Below are 15,921 nucleotides of genomic sequence, written 5' to 3'. Positions count from 1 at the left end.
ATTGTGTTTATATTATAGAATAATTAAAAAAAAATTTAGCAGGTTATTATAAGTGGCACACTGTAAATTTAAATTAAAATTAATATTAAAATAAAATTAATATTAAAAATAAAAATAAAAATTTAATTTTGATAAATATATTGGTAACTGCGATTTAACGATGAACATCATAGTTATCATAGATGAACCCCAATTCAAAAGATAAACTCATAGTCTCATACATCATATATGAGAAAAAAGAAAATTATTAACTCTGTACTTAGTACTGTTCTTATAATGAAAGTACAAACTTAAATAATTATAACGTCATGAAATTTATATATAACATATAACATTCCTTGATAAAAATAGGGCAAATGCAAAATAGTGTCCTAATAATAATACACACAATACACCATTAAATAAGGTTCATAATACGTATCAGCAGAAATGAATCACTGCGCATAATACAACCATGCGCGTGGACTTGAATTTCAAACGCTCGTAGCGGCCAGAGTTTTTGTCGGATCTGGGATTTTCCGATTTTTGGCGCTTCCTCGGCACGTACAGAACGTCGTGGTATGTTTGCGAATCGTAAAAAAAATCGTTTTCATGTCGTAAAGTGTCGCAAGAATTTCGGGCGGCGCGCCCTGGCGTCTCGAGCGCATGAAAAAAAAAAAGCTCGTAAAACGGTGAAAAATGAACGGATTGAATTGATTTTTTTATCACATCTCAGGAATGTCATTGGGCGGGTCTGATGAAAATTTCAAACCTCAAGTCGTAAAACGCTGGCGTCAGCGAGCGTTTTTCTCGAAAACGGTCGAAATTTTAAAACGCTCGCGGGCGAGCGGCAAAAATTTTCCGACCTTCGCCAATAATTTTCCCGGAGTCTGGTGACCGAGTACTTTCGTTGAAAAAAAAAATTTTGAAAATCCGAGCACGCTAAGTAATTTTCCCAGAAAAGCGTTTTTTTCCTTGTTCTATTATATAATAAGATATAATAGGACGCGTACATGTGTATTATTAGCAAACAGAAAAATCGTCATTTTCCGTTAAAATTTGATGAATTTCAAACGCTCGTAGCGGCCAAAGTTTTTGTCGGATCTGGGATTTTCCGATTTTTGGCGCTTCCTTGGCACGTACAGAACGCCGTGGTATGATTGCAAATCGTAAAAAAAATCGTTTTCATGTCGTAAAGTGTCGCAAGAATTTCGGGCGGCGCGCCCTGGCGTCTCGAGCGCATGAAAAAAAAAAGATCGTAAAACGGTGAAAAATGAACAGATTAAATTGATTTTTTTATCATATCTCAAGAATGTTGTTGGGCGGGTCTGATGAAAATTTCAAACCTTAAGTCGTAAAACGCTGGCGTCAGCGAGCGTTTTTCTCGAAAACGGTCAAAATTTTAAAACGCTCGCTGGCGAGCGGCAAAAATTTTCCGACCTTCGCCAATAATTTTCCTGGAGTCTGGTGACCGAGTACTTTCGTTGAAAAAAAAATTTTGAAAATCCGAGCACGCTAAGTAATTTTCCCAGAAAAGCGTTTTTTTCCTTGTTCTATTATATAATAATATTATTTTCTACCCCCCGACTATAGGAGTGAGGATAAATTTTTTCAATTTCCATATACTTAATTTAATTTTAGAAGGAATTAGATGAAATTTTCATTTCAGTAAAAAGTAATTTTGGTCAGATATATAGTTATACTATATATAATAATATATAATTATTGATATATAGTTCCTATAGAAACTAGAATAATATAAGTTCCTAAAATAATTGTAATAATTATTTATAATAAATTATTTAAATAGAAATCTCAGTATCAATTTCTTTGTAACTGTTGTTATAAATAGATGTTACAATTGAAATATTCAAAATTTAATTAATTTATTAAATATTCAATAATTATTTATATTGATATATTGCACATAATACAATCTACTTTTTACGTATTTTTTTAATTAAAATATATTTATTGACTATTCATACGTAACCTAATAATTAAACTCAAATATTTATAACACTTAGTAGAAGGATTTTGTTATTATTTAGTTTATATGCGAATCTCTACATTTGTGTAGAATTGTATAGAGTTTTAATGTTTTGTTTTTTTTGTTATGATTTTGGGAAATTAGAAGATCTTAGTCTACCGGTTAGATTAGGTTATTGAAAAGATAAATTAAATTAAACCTCCCAATGTTTTTTTACTTAGTTATCTCGCTTTTTGAAAACAAAAAGTTTCTATTATATAATGTTCATAGAAGATAGAACTTTTTAGTTTTTCTTCTAAGATATATTATTAAAAATAATCGAACTAGTATAGTAAGAGCCCGCTAAAAAATTTAAATTACTACTAATCAATATTTAGGGTTTTACATATAACAATAATCATTTACATTCATAAAAGAGAGATTTTCCGATTTGAAATACAATTGTACAACTATCGTGTTTTAAATTGGTAAGAAATTTTTAATGCTATCTATTATTATTTAGGATTTTTTTCCTAATTATTATTATTTGGTTCATATAAAATTCTTAAATAATAATAATAATTTACATTTAACAATTTTACGATATTATTCTTGTAGTAAACCAACCTGGTCAAGTTTTACGATTATTATCCGAAAATATTCCTAAATATTAGGTCAAGCTATGGCCTAGTCGGGAATGTTTTAGTACCATCTATGATTTAGTCCTCTTATGTATTGTTTAATTTCATTTTAACCTAGATGTTTGTGGTTATTTTTAAATAATTAAAAAAGTTATTTATGTGCTAATTATTTCAAATGTAGAATATTTTTAAACACCATGAATTATATAGAAATTATTATTATGATGTATATTTAAATAATTTATTATGATATAAATGAAAAATCCATTCTAATTTTAATGAAATTTTGAACTTTTTCCACAAATTTTCTGTTTCGTCTGTAGACCAGCATTTTTTTTTATAAGTCTTTTTCTTTTTTTTCCACACTCTTATCCTTACTACTTGAGGTCGGCCAGCCTTATCCTAAACTACCATTTAACACTATCTATAGCCGTTTTCAAATCACTTTAAATAACATACTACCATTTTTTTTTTTATTCTGCCTCAACCTCTTTTTCCTTAATTATTAATTTACATAGTTTTTCTTATAGCTTCCGATTCTTCTCTCCTCATAGGGAGACCAAACTATTTAAGTATATTTTCGGTCATCTTATCCACGATTGATGTTACACCTATACTCCCTCTTATATGCTCGTTCCTTATACCATTTTTTCTAGTCATTGCACAGCTCATCCATCTAAGAATTCTCATCACTGCAACACTCATTCTCTGTTCTATTCTCTTATCAAACGCCCAGAACTCTGTATCATGCATCATAGCTGGACTTACTATTGTCTTATAAAATTTAATTTCAGCCTCATTGGAATTATTTTATCGCATAACTAAACGTACGCTTCTCTCCACTTCTACCAACCGCACTTAAACATATGTTTTACATAGGTGCTCTCCATCTCTCCTATCACGTCATCGTTTATTGTCAATTCAATATGTTCAAAAATAAAAAAATAAAAAAATTCATTTTTATATTAAAACCTTTATATTTTCCTTTGATTAGATATACATTTTTTAGCTTCGATGCGAAGCTGAGAAGGTATTGGTTTTACTAAGATGTATTTTTTTTTTTGTGTCTGTTACCACTTTTTCTCAGCTCTCACCGAAACGATTTCTTTTAATGATACGTCAAAAGATCACAAATTGTATCTTATCGAAGACATTACCCTCAAAAATTGAAAAAAATTCCCTCGTTCCCCGTAAATGGGGGAAACCTCCAAAAAAATTACAAATTTAAAAATCGCTAATTTTCGAAATTTTTTCAATTTTTTTTACTTAAAACTGCCATAACTTTTTCAAAAATGAACATATCAATATAGTTTTTTTTTATATAGATGCATAATATCATTACCTTTCATTTGGTATATTTTTTTCATAAATTTAACCCTTAACCTGCCCACAAGGGGGGATTTAAAATGACAACTTTTTCACAAAAAATTAACTTTTTCAACTTAACTTTTGAAAATGTTCCGGAAGGTCTGACACTTTTATATATATCTTAAATTAAAGCTAATGTAATGTTCTTTATTATGCAAAAAAATTTGACCTCTGCACTTGTCTTCGTAGTGAAAATGGCTATCGAATGCTATTTTCGTGTGAAAATTCTCAATTTTATTTTTTAAATTTTTAACATTATAATACAATGACATATTGAAAAGTGTATTGATCAATATAATTTTTTTATGGGAAATACTATTTTTTAATAATCCCTTTTTCATTGGACATACTTTATCTTAATCAGGATATTAATAAGGAACTAGCAGTTTATGAAGCTTTTGGAATAATCCACCAATTTTTTAAAATTAAACACTATCTAAAGATTTGCATGGAAGCGTTTTTTTTTTATAGTGATTTTAATCACTGTCAGATATCATTATACTTGATCCAACTATGCCACGTCACTACTGTGCCGCCACCCCCCTTTGCTGGGTTTTTTAATTTAACTCTTTACCTGCTTACCGAAAGGGATTCAAAATAACAATTTTTACACATAAGTTAAACTTTATCAATTTAATTATTGGAAATATTCCAAAAATACTCTGAGCTCTAAGTACATGTTTCAACGAAAGCTTATCATAAATTATATAAGTTCAATAAAAAAAAATTTTGAAAAATGACCGCTGAGTAGAAACAAAAATGTTATTTTTATGTAAAAATCATTGCAAAAATGTTATTTTTGATACATACATCGTAAACGTGCCCTATTTATGTTAAAAATACACAAAGCATTACAATTTTTTTGTATTAACAATGTATGCAATTTTTTTTTCAAGCCCGTCATTTTTTATATGTGCTTGCCATAAAAATAACAACTACTTTAAAACTTTTTTTATGATTTCTCCATAAAAACTACAATTCTAGATTATTATTTATCAATTTCATACTATATTTCATTTCTATAGTAAATATTTATTTAAATATTACATTTATCAATCATAAAATTTATAATCAGGATATAAAAAATAAAATAAGAGTACGTTTTGCTTTTGGATAATCCACTAGTTTTTAAAATTAAACATTATCTATAGATTTGCATCGAATCGTTTCTTATGGTAGTGATTTTAATCGCTGTCAGATATCATCTATACTTATCCCAACTATGCTACGGCCAAAATGTGCCGCAACCCCACTGTGCTTAGATTTTTTTTTTTAATTTGCTAAATGTGGCTAAATTGTAAAGAAACATACAGATGTAGATTTTCGTTGTCAAGAAAAATATAATTTTTCAAACTGTAACCATAAAACATTGTATTTGTATTTTAATGTGTTTTTTACATTTCGAATAGTAAATTTAAACATTAGGTGATATCATTATTGAAATAATTTCAAATATGTGATTTATGAAGTCTAACTGTAATAATGTCAAATACATTAAAATCAATTTTTTTGTTTTTACGAAAAACATTATTTTAGAATAAACAAACAATATTTGCAATATTTTAGTATAAATTGCAACACAACATACGTAAAATTATTCAGCTAAAATTTAAACATTTAAATAATTATTTTTTAAATTGTTATATTCTTAAAATCATTGTAATGCATTTAAAAACTATTTTAATCTTTTATGCAGTATGTTTTTTTACCGATACAATGGTAAGTATTTATTTAAATATTTAATTGTTTTTTTTAACAAATATATTATATAAATATTTAAAGAGTGACGGACTTAATGCAATCCAAATACAATGCTTGCAAATATTGGTAAAAAACTATAATGATAAAGAAAGAGTAAACAAAGTGATAAAATCTTTTAACGTCGATAAAGAATACAAGTATAATCATGAAGGTAATTATTACGTATAATTTTTAGCTATATTTTTTTATCATAAACTTCTATAAAGAAAGATTCTATTAGGATTAAACTCTCAATATCTCATAATTTTTATGGCTTTTGTTAGTTACATTTGTAACTCAATGTAACTGTTATAAAATATTAAACATGTTTTCCTCTTATGTGTTATGGAGGTATGCAATTTATTATTTTTTTAATGGTAACATAAATATTTCAATAGCCTATTAAAAATAAAATTATGTGATTAAGAAAACCATTGATCAATAACATCTTTTGGACTAGTAATTCAAAAGGGAAATGTCTAGTGATAAAAAAAGCAGGTATCGCCCTTTTACCAGTCAATACTTTAATTTGTTAATAACTTCTGAACTAATGGTCTATAAGTTATTATCGACCAGTCATTTTCTAAATTACATAATTTTGTATTTTATAAGTTAGGTAAATTTGTATGTTTCTATTTAAAAAAATATAGTTGATATCGTAGGTATCAAGTTAATATAAGTTGGAAATGGTTTTTTGTGACGCCGCTATCATAGATATGCAGTATTTATTGTCAATTATGACTTTATCAAGATTTATGTATTCTGTATTGTCTGTTGATGTATTTATTGACTCAAAAAAATATGCCTTACTACCATTAATAATAAACGCTCTGTATTTGTGATAATGTCATCATAAAAAACCAATTAGCTACCAGTATTTGTAATTCCTTGTGTATTATACATGTATATTAACTCAACAATTTGAAAGTTTAAAGTGTTCTATATTTTATAGATAAAGAACATAAAAGAGTTTATGACATTCTACATTTTATGCATACATTTGATAAGGCGGGTGATAAAATAAGACTAACTGGTGATGAACATCCAGTAAAATCATATATTAATTAGTTCATTATCTTTTTAAATGACTCAATAATAAATTTATTTATATTTTTAGATAATAAAACTGAATATAAATGAGTTGGATAGGGTGTTCAGTTCTTGTTCTTCATTGAAGTTAAACAACGATGGTGTTATAGATAATGAGAATTACCATAAATTGATTAATACGTTTTACTTCAAAGGTCTTATTAAAAATGTAACTATAAATTTATTTACGTTTTATTATGTAGATATTCTTATTCAGGCTAATACATACGAATTTTACAAAAACATACATTTTTTAAAGTTTATTATTGAAAAGAATTCAGCTTTTCTTTAATTTGTATGTATTTTTAGCTATCACAGTAAAGGCATATAAATATTTGTCATCAAAAAATGGTTATATTAATTAAAAACATTTGTAAATATTTAATCATCTTCATTCATTTCTTCTGGATTCAAAATTAATTTATAAAACATAATTGTTTTTTTATTTTATCATTTTTTTTTTTAAATATTACAATTTTAATATATATTTTTTAAAGTTTCAGCTTCGATTCGAATCTGAGAGAATTAATTTTACTATGACGTTTTTCACCACTATTTTCCAGCTCTCACCGGTCCGATTTCTAACAACAATACGACAAAAGATCAAACATCGTATCTAGATAAAGAAATTGCCCTTGAAAATTGAAAACAATTCTCTCGTTCTCTTTAAATGGGGAAAATTTCCAAAATATTTTTTATATTTAAAATCAGTATATTTGGACTTTTTTTTAAGTACCATAACTTTTTAAAATGAATGAAACAAAATAATTTTTTTGAAAATTTGTAATGAATAATATGAATGGTTCAAAACTTGAAACATACAAACTTTTTATATAACTTACGAAATTAAAATTTTTTCAGCTTAATTTTTAAAAATGTTACGGAAATACTGCGTTTTTTAAACATATGTTAAATTAGAACTTATCTTACATAATATAACTTAAAGAAAACAAATTTTTCAACAATATGCCTAGTTGTATTAAATCGCCGTTTTAGAAATTCTTATTTTGAATACATAGACTTCAAATAGAGCAATTTTTATAAAAATAAATACTTTTGTAGAGATATTTTCTTATTTTTTTATTCAATTGGAAACTGACCATGTAATAATACACTATTACAATACTCATTTTAATTCTTAATCATCACTAATATAATATAAAGTCAATTAAGTACAATTCCTGTTTTTATTTTTATCTGTCCACATATTAGTTGAAATAAAATGATTTCAATAGCATCCAATTCTTTTCTCCTCATAGTGTGACCAAACTATTTAAGTATATTTTCGGTCATCTTATCCACGATTGATGTTACACCTATACTTCTTCTTATATGCTCGTTCCTTATCCCTTTTTTTTTTGTCATTGTACTCATCCATTTAAGAATTCTCATCTCTTCAACACTCATTCTCTGTTTTATTCTCTTATCAAAAGCACAGAACTCTATACTCATTGGAATTCTTTTATCGCATAACTAACCGTACGCTTAAACTGTACTTAAACTTATGTTTTACATAGATTACTCTCCACCTCTCCTATCACGTCATCGTTTATTGTCAATTCAATATGTTGAAAAATAAAAAAATCAAAATAATTCATTTTTATATTAAAATCTTAAATATTTTCCTTTGATTAAATATACATTTTCGAGAATTTAACTCTTTACTTGCCTACAGAGAGGGATTCAAAATAACAATTTTTACACATAAGTTAAACTTTATCAACTTAATTATTGAAAATATTCCAGTAATACTCTGAGCTCTAAATATATTTTAAACTAAAGCTTATAATATATTCAATTAAAATGATTTCAAAAGTAGTATTAGCAACAAAACCAGTAATTTTTCTTCTAAGAATGCGTAAATTATTGCAAAATAGGATTATATCTTTTACTATCATCTTATATTATCGTTATCAAGGATAGTTACACATAATATTGATATAAAAAAGTAGCTCTTAGTAGTATGCTTTTCTTTTTACTAACACAATAGCCTGTTGGCAGATTAACTGATTATGGCTGATTATTAAATATAATTTTCTAACACAATAAGCATCATCCAGAAAATTCCTTTGGGGGCGTCGATGGTGGTGATAGCAATAAAGTGACCAGCAGATGTTTTTCTGATAAGTAACCAGTAACATATCGTACGATCTCACTCGCCGACATACTGTTTAACTTATATATACGAATCGTTTTAATATAGTCCACTACATAAAAAACCATAACTATTGAGTTCGTTATTAAACAAATAAGACTTGTGAGAATGAATCACCTTTCCACAGCTTAACAATTTTTGTTTTTAAGAAAAACACATGATCTATTATTTCTATCTATCACTACGCAGTAATATCACATACAAACGCTTGTACATAATTTAATAAGGAACATTCTCCTATTAAATAATCCATAAAACCTATTTCAATACCAGTACCTGAACACATTTCTGAAACACCTAATAATTTCTCCACATTTAGACCCTTACCTGTTATAGCTTCCTTCGACTAATTTACTTGATGTTTTTTAATAATTTGTATCTCAATGTACAATAAACGATTCAATATTAATTAATAGTGTGTTTAACTTAATTGTCATAAGATATGTACGATATGCAGCTCTAAAATTTCTAGAGGATATTAAATTAATTATAAAATATGATGGTTTAAATGAAACTACTTCTAAAAAATAATTTAATAAGTGATCATAAGCATCTCAATGCAACTAAATTTGCACTTATTAACACAGTTAATTATTTAAATCCATCTAATTAATACAATCAGTGTATGATTATTAATTATTGTATGATTATTAGTTTACGTATGAATAATAAATAAATATATCTAACAATAAATAAAAAAATATGTAACTATCAGAATGTATTATGTACAGTATATCACTATAAATAATTATTTTAACATTAAAAGTGCATACAAATGATTACTAAGACTTCTATTTTAATGATTTATTACAATAAAAATACAAAAAATAGTGATTTTAACGAAATTTTTAGTTTTTTTCATAAATTTACTGTTAATAGTAATTATAAAAGAATCTGATCATTAATCTAAAAAATAGAATATTTTTTCCTCATTAATATTTTCTATTTAATAATATAAATTCTAAACATGGAATTTGACCTGAAACTGTGTTTAAAAGTTTCAACATTTCTTAATTATAAACTATCATAAAAGCAACTTTAAAGAATCAAAAAAATATGTTATATTTAATGAATACAAAACCCAATCAGAATAAATTATATTTTATGACAAACCTTGAGTTTCTAGTGCCACGTTTTAATGAATTTTAATAGAGTAAAAATTTTGTAAGTAATTTATTTACATACAAATGAAAAGAAAATTGTTAAGCGCCTATTAATATTGAAAATTGAAAAATATGGTCCACTCTAATACTCTCGTTATTAAATAAGCTCTTATACTTAGACGTACTACTATAAATTATTTTGTATATTTTAGAAAAATACACTGAATGCTTGGCATGAAAACATTTGGAAAAAAAGTAATTATTTAACAATTTATAATAAAAAATCTATTATTTTATTTATATTTTGTAGTGAATCAAAAAAAAGAAGAAAACATATTTTAAATTACTTTAATACTTTAATTGTATTAATATGATAATATTTAGGGGGGGGGTTATTAATTTAGGGAGCTACTTTGACAGTTGCTCAAAAGAAATAAGTTAAATAGAATATGACGGGATGTTGATTCTTATTTGATCCACTACTTTATTGTATTAATAATATTATTACTCGGGGTATGAGTACGAGGGTCTGTAAGAAAGATAGAAGATGATAGAAAAATAAAGTGATCTTTATTTTATTAATATAGGATTTATTATAATTGATTGTCAATTCTTAAATATCAATAATGCCACGAGTATTGACGGTTATCGATGATAGGTGGGATTGAGTCACCTCGTGTGTCTACCCAGAGTGGTATGGTGGCTATACATATGAACCTCCAACCTAACTCCTGAAATAGACACGTATCAACGATATAACTCTGCCAAGTAACTCTGTACAAACANACTACGGGTTTGGCGAACCCGGGGCCCCGAGCTCTGAGCTGGCCTTAATTGGTTGGCTCTGTCTGGTCCTCCAGGTTGGGGGTTTGGCGACGGGCTAACAACCCGTCACTGTAAAAAACTCTACTGTTAAGAAACCAAAACTAAAGCCTCGGGACAGAGATTTGGATAAAACACAATGGAAACGGCCCGGACTACAAGGATTTAGGATTGGCACATGGAACGTAAGAACTTTATATAAAGCAGGAGCTCTTGGTACACTAGTCGATGCAATAAATAGATATAAGGCAAATTTAGTAGCGCTACAAGAAACGAGATGGCAAGGAGAAGGATGTATACCAACAGGTAACATGACATTATACTATGGTGGTCTAACGGCTAATAAGCGTGAAAATGGGGTGGGTTTTCTCGTGCACAATAGTCTAATACCATGGATTAAGCAATTTAAGGCTATAAATGACCGAATATGTTACATTCGGATCAATATGAACCACCGGGACATGGTAATAATTTGCGCATACGCACCAACCGAATCAGGAAATGAAGAAGCAAAAGATGCCTTTTATGAAGAGTTGGAACAAGTATATGACGCCTTACCAGGCCATTGCATTAAATTATTATTGGGAGATCTGAACGCCCAAGTGGGAAAAGAAAATGCTTACAAAGCGACGATTGGAAAACATAGTCTACACGACCAAAGCAATGATAACGGAATAAGATTAATTAATTTTGCAATAAGTAAAAATATGGTAATAAGCAGTACAAGATTTCCAAGGAAAAATATTCATAAAGAAACATGGTTATCTCCAGGAGGAAGATATAGTAGCCAAATTGATCATGCCCTCATAGAAAATAAATATAAGACGATTATAAAAAACGTCAAAAGCTACAGAGGAGCAGACGCAGACACAGATCATTACTTGATCCTGATTGACTTCAGAGTAAAGATATCCATGGAATGGAAAAAGAAACAAAAAATACTCGGAAAATACGATGTGGATAAATTAAGAAATGAAGAAACATTACGGACATTTCAAGAAACAGTGACTAATGTATTAGGAAAAAAAAGAGAGGGAGTAGATAATGAACAGGTTGAGGAGTCATGGAAAGTAATAAAAACCTCCATAACCGAATCCGCAGAAAAAGTCATTCAACATACACAAAGAAAGAAAACAAAGAAATGGTTTAATGACAATTGCAAGAAAGGAATCAAGGAACGCAATGAAGCCAGAATCAAAGCTATCCACACACCAACCCCCGAGAACTTAAGGGCCTTCCAGGAAAAACGAAGAGAAATAACTACACTGATAAGAAAGGAAAAGAGAATAGCCGAAAAAGAACGATTAGAGGAGATTGAAAACTTCAAACACAACCCCAGAGAGTTTTTCAAACGGTGCAAAACATTTAGAAATGGATATATACCGGCTATGCGTATGATAGAGGATAATAATGGTGCTCTAATTACAAGACCGGAAGGAATTGCCGAGGAATTTAGAATGTACTTTAAAAAACTTCTTAACAATGGCTCAACAACGGAGGAAGTAGGCGAACAGGACGACACCATACATTATACGGTTGAACCGGAAGTATTAAACCCGAGTTTAGAAGAGGTACAGTGTGCAATCCAGACTCTAAAAAATAATAAGTCACCAGGAGATGATAAAATTGTAGCTGAATTATTGAAGTTAGAAGGACAAAACCTAACACAAAAATTACATCATCTAATTCAACAGATATGGACAAAGGAAAAGATACCACAAGACTGGAATGAATCATTGATATGTCCAATTTTCAAAAAAGGTAACCGAAAAAAAGTAGAGAATTATAGAGGAATAACACTACTGAACACTGGGTATAAGGTACTTTCATTAATCATACTTAAAAGACTACAAATTTATACAGATGAGATAGTGGGTAATTACCAAAGCGGATTTAGAAAAAATAAATCAACTACTGATCACATATTTGTCATAAGACAAATTATGGAAAAAAGTTATGAGTTCGCGAAAGATCTACATATGGTTTTTGTGGATTACAAACAAGCATATGATAGCATAAATAGAGGAAAACTATGGAAAATTCTTAAAGACTTTGGTTTGCCAAACAAATTGATCAGCATGGTGAAACTATGTAACACATACACCAGCAGCCGAGTCAAGGTGAACGGCGAGGTATCGTCTTCGTTTATAATAAATAGTGGATTGAAGCAAGGGGATGCGATGTCACCAGTGCTTTTCAATTTGGCATTGGAGAGTGTGATAAGAAAGGTTCCACGAACTGAGACATTAAACCTTGACGAAGGAAATGTCTTACTAGCATATGCAGACGACATAGTGGTTATTGGGAATTCGCGAGAAGGTATTCAGAATACTGTCGAAGAACTGATAAAGGTGGGAAAAGGTATTGGCTTGACAATCAACAGTGGTAAAACTAAATACATGGTGGTGAAGCGAGGAGGGGGTGACCATAACAACCTCCACGTCGGAAATAACACCTTTGAACAAGTACAAGATTTCAAGTACCTTGGGTCTACCCTAAATAATCAAAACAACATGCATGGAGAGATCAATATCAGACTGGGCGCTGCTAACCGATGCCTTTATGCACTGAAAACCCTCTTTAAATCTAAGCTACTGTCAAGGAAGACAAAAGAACATNTTAACCTTCCGGTGGACGCGTAGCAGCACTGTGTGCTGCCAAATTAGTTTTTTCGTGATAAATACTAGTATGTATTTTTGAAAGGCTAGATAATTTCAGTACCTGTAGTTGGCAACACTAGTAATATTATCAATATATCAATTATTATTTTCCTCCATACTATCAGTCACCAGTGAAGATTTAACGTGATAGAATTCATTCGGCAGCATTCCGTTCTGCACGCGCTCACTAATGTAAGTATTTTTATTATTCAAATTTTGATAGAAACTATTGCAAATTATTTTATTACAAGTTAGTTTGACTTTTTTTATTATATTTATTCATAATTTAAATATATGTATTTATTTATTACTTATGGCGAAACAAAACTATTCTGAGGAAGAGATTAGGCTTATTCTTGAACAATCTGATGATGAAGGGCAAGGACAGGTTCAAGAAACACAAGATATCGACGGCTCTGATGTTGAAGGTGAACTTGAGGCTGTAGAGGTAAATGAGTATGACAGTGGCTCAGAAGTTTCAGTAGAGGATGTAGACACCATGGAGGTTGATGATACAGAGAACGATTTTGTATTTTTTATTGGAAAAGATGGTGAAACCATTTGGAGTTCTAAGTCCCCCGTGCAAAAACGTTCAAGAGTACCAGCGAAAAATATTATAAAATTTACTCCTGGTCCAACTCGAATTTGCAAAGATACTCGGAGACCTATTGATGCATTTCTCAAATTTATAAACCTAGATTTGATTGATATTATTGTCGAATGTACAAATACTTTTATTGCTACAAAAAGAGCACAAGTAAAATACTCTAGAGATAGAGATTGCAAAGACACGTCTCGTGATGAAATTATGGCTGTTTTTGGTATATTGTTCCTTATCGGTGTGAAGCACGGAAATCGTGCAAACTGTAAAGAATTGTGGAAAGATGATGGAACAGGTATGTTGATCACAAGAGCAACATTTAGTTACAAGCGATTTCTTTTCTTACTTCGAACAATCAGGTTTGATGATTTGTCTACTAGAGCGAAGAGAGAAAAAACTGACAAACTTGCTGCTATTAGATGTGTATACAAAATATTTTTGGACAACTGTAGAAATAATTATAGCCTTAGCGAGTTCACAACAATTGATGAGATGTTATTCGCATTTAGAGGACGATGTGGTTTCGTTCAATATATGCCGCAAAAACCAGCCAAATACGGACTGAAATTTTATGGGCTGTGTGATAGTAAAACTTTTTATACATCAAATTTTGAAGTGTACTGTGGAAAACAGAGGCCAGGACCTTACGATGTATCTAATAAACCCTACGATATTGTTCAAAGACTTTCCCAAAATATTCAACATTCTAATAGAAATATTACAATGGACAATTACTATACTAGCATTCCATTAGCTGATAACTTAATAAAAAATGGATTAACTATGATTGGAACTCTCAAAGCCAACAAAAGAGAGATACCTCCTCAATTTGTAACGAAGTCACGAGAAATTGGTTCATGCTTATATGGATTTCAATACGATAAAATACTTGCCTCTATCCAAACCAAACGAAAAAAATGTGTCTTGCTTTTATCAACAATGCATGACTGCGAAGGTATTGATGAAAAGACCGGTAAACCAGTGATAAATATCAACTACAATGCTACTAAAGGAGGTGTAGATACGGTGGATAAGATGTGCGCTGCGTACTCAACTGCACGGCAAACACGGAGATGGCCCCTAAGAATTTTTTTTAGTTTTTTAGATTTGGCTGGTATAAATTCTCAGGTAGTATTTTACCATAATAACCTATCCACTAAACGTCGCCGTGAATTCCTAAGTGACTTAGGGTTTGAACTTTTAGAGACTCATTTGAAAATAAGAGCTCAGATAAACACTCTTCCTAAAGACATCAAAATATTTCTGGACAAATATCATCACCAACCTCAAACAATAAGTGCTACAGAAACAGATAAAAAATCTGGACCTTGTCACATCTGTGGCGGAAAAAAGTGCAATCGTACAACGGTCAGATGTTGTAACTGCGAACAATTTGTTTGTAAGAAACATTCCAGACACGTTGCAACATGTGATAATTGTACATAAGAAATCATTGTGATAGTTAAGTTTAAAATTTTAAAATTTTTATATTTTTTTCAACTGGGAAAAGTTAACCCTCAAGTAAATATTTTAACGAAGTTACTACTTTTTTAGTTCCTTTAATTCAAGTCAATATTTTTTTGAATTTTGATATAAATATATATTTATAATTTGTTAATAAATTCAATAAATTTATATTAAAATTGATAAAAAATGTTGTTTCTATTTTTTGACTTTTTCTTTTGAAAACAGGGCCGTTGCTCAGGCGAGAAAGGTCATATTCTACAGGCAGCACTAAGTGCTGCTACGCGCTTACTCGTGTGGGTTTCGATTACGCGCCCACCGGAAGGTTAA

At 29.4% G+C, this 15,921-nt stretch overlaps 1 protein-coding gene and 1 long non-coding RNA gene across 5 annotated transcripts in view; one reads left to right on the top strand and one right to left on the bottom strand.

The window, feature by feature from the left end:
- Positions 1-15,921, top strand: part of LOC126905982 (uncharacterized) — a 102,837-nt gene that overhangs the window by 29,399 nt on the left and 57,517 nt on the right. The window lies entirely within an intron of this gene.
- The window catches only part of LOC126906004 (uncharacterized), a 16,861-nt gene continuing 11,246 nt past the window's right edge, over positions 10,307-15,921 (bottom strand). For all 4 annotated transcript variants that reach the window (XR_007704146.1, XR_007704147.1, XR_007704145.1 and 1 more), the window contains one exon: positions 10,307-10,717. This is a non-coding gene — a long non-coding RNA (uncharacterized LOC126906004). The remainder of the gene's footprint in view (positions 10,718-15,921) is intronic.

This window comes from Daktulosphaira vitifoliae, unplaced genomic scaffold (assembly GCF_025091365.1).
Source record: "Daktulosphaira vitifoliae isolate Bord-2020 unplaced genomic scaffold, ASM2509136v1 Scaffold_4, whole genome shotgun sequence".
Taxonomy (NCBI): Eukaryota; Metazoa; Arthropoda; class Insecta; order Hemiptera; family Phylloxeridae; genus Daktulosphaira; species Daktulosphaira vitifoliae.
Note: the sequence above shows the minus strand (reverse complement) of the source record. Positions and strands in the feature narration are given on the sequence as shown.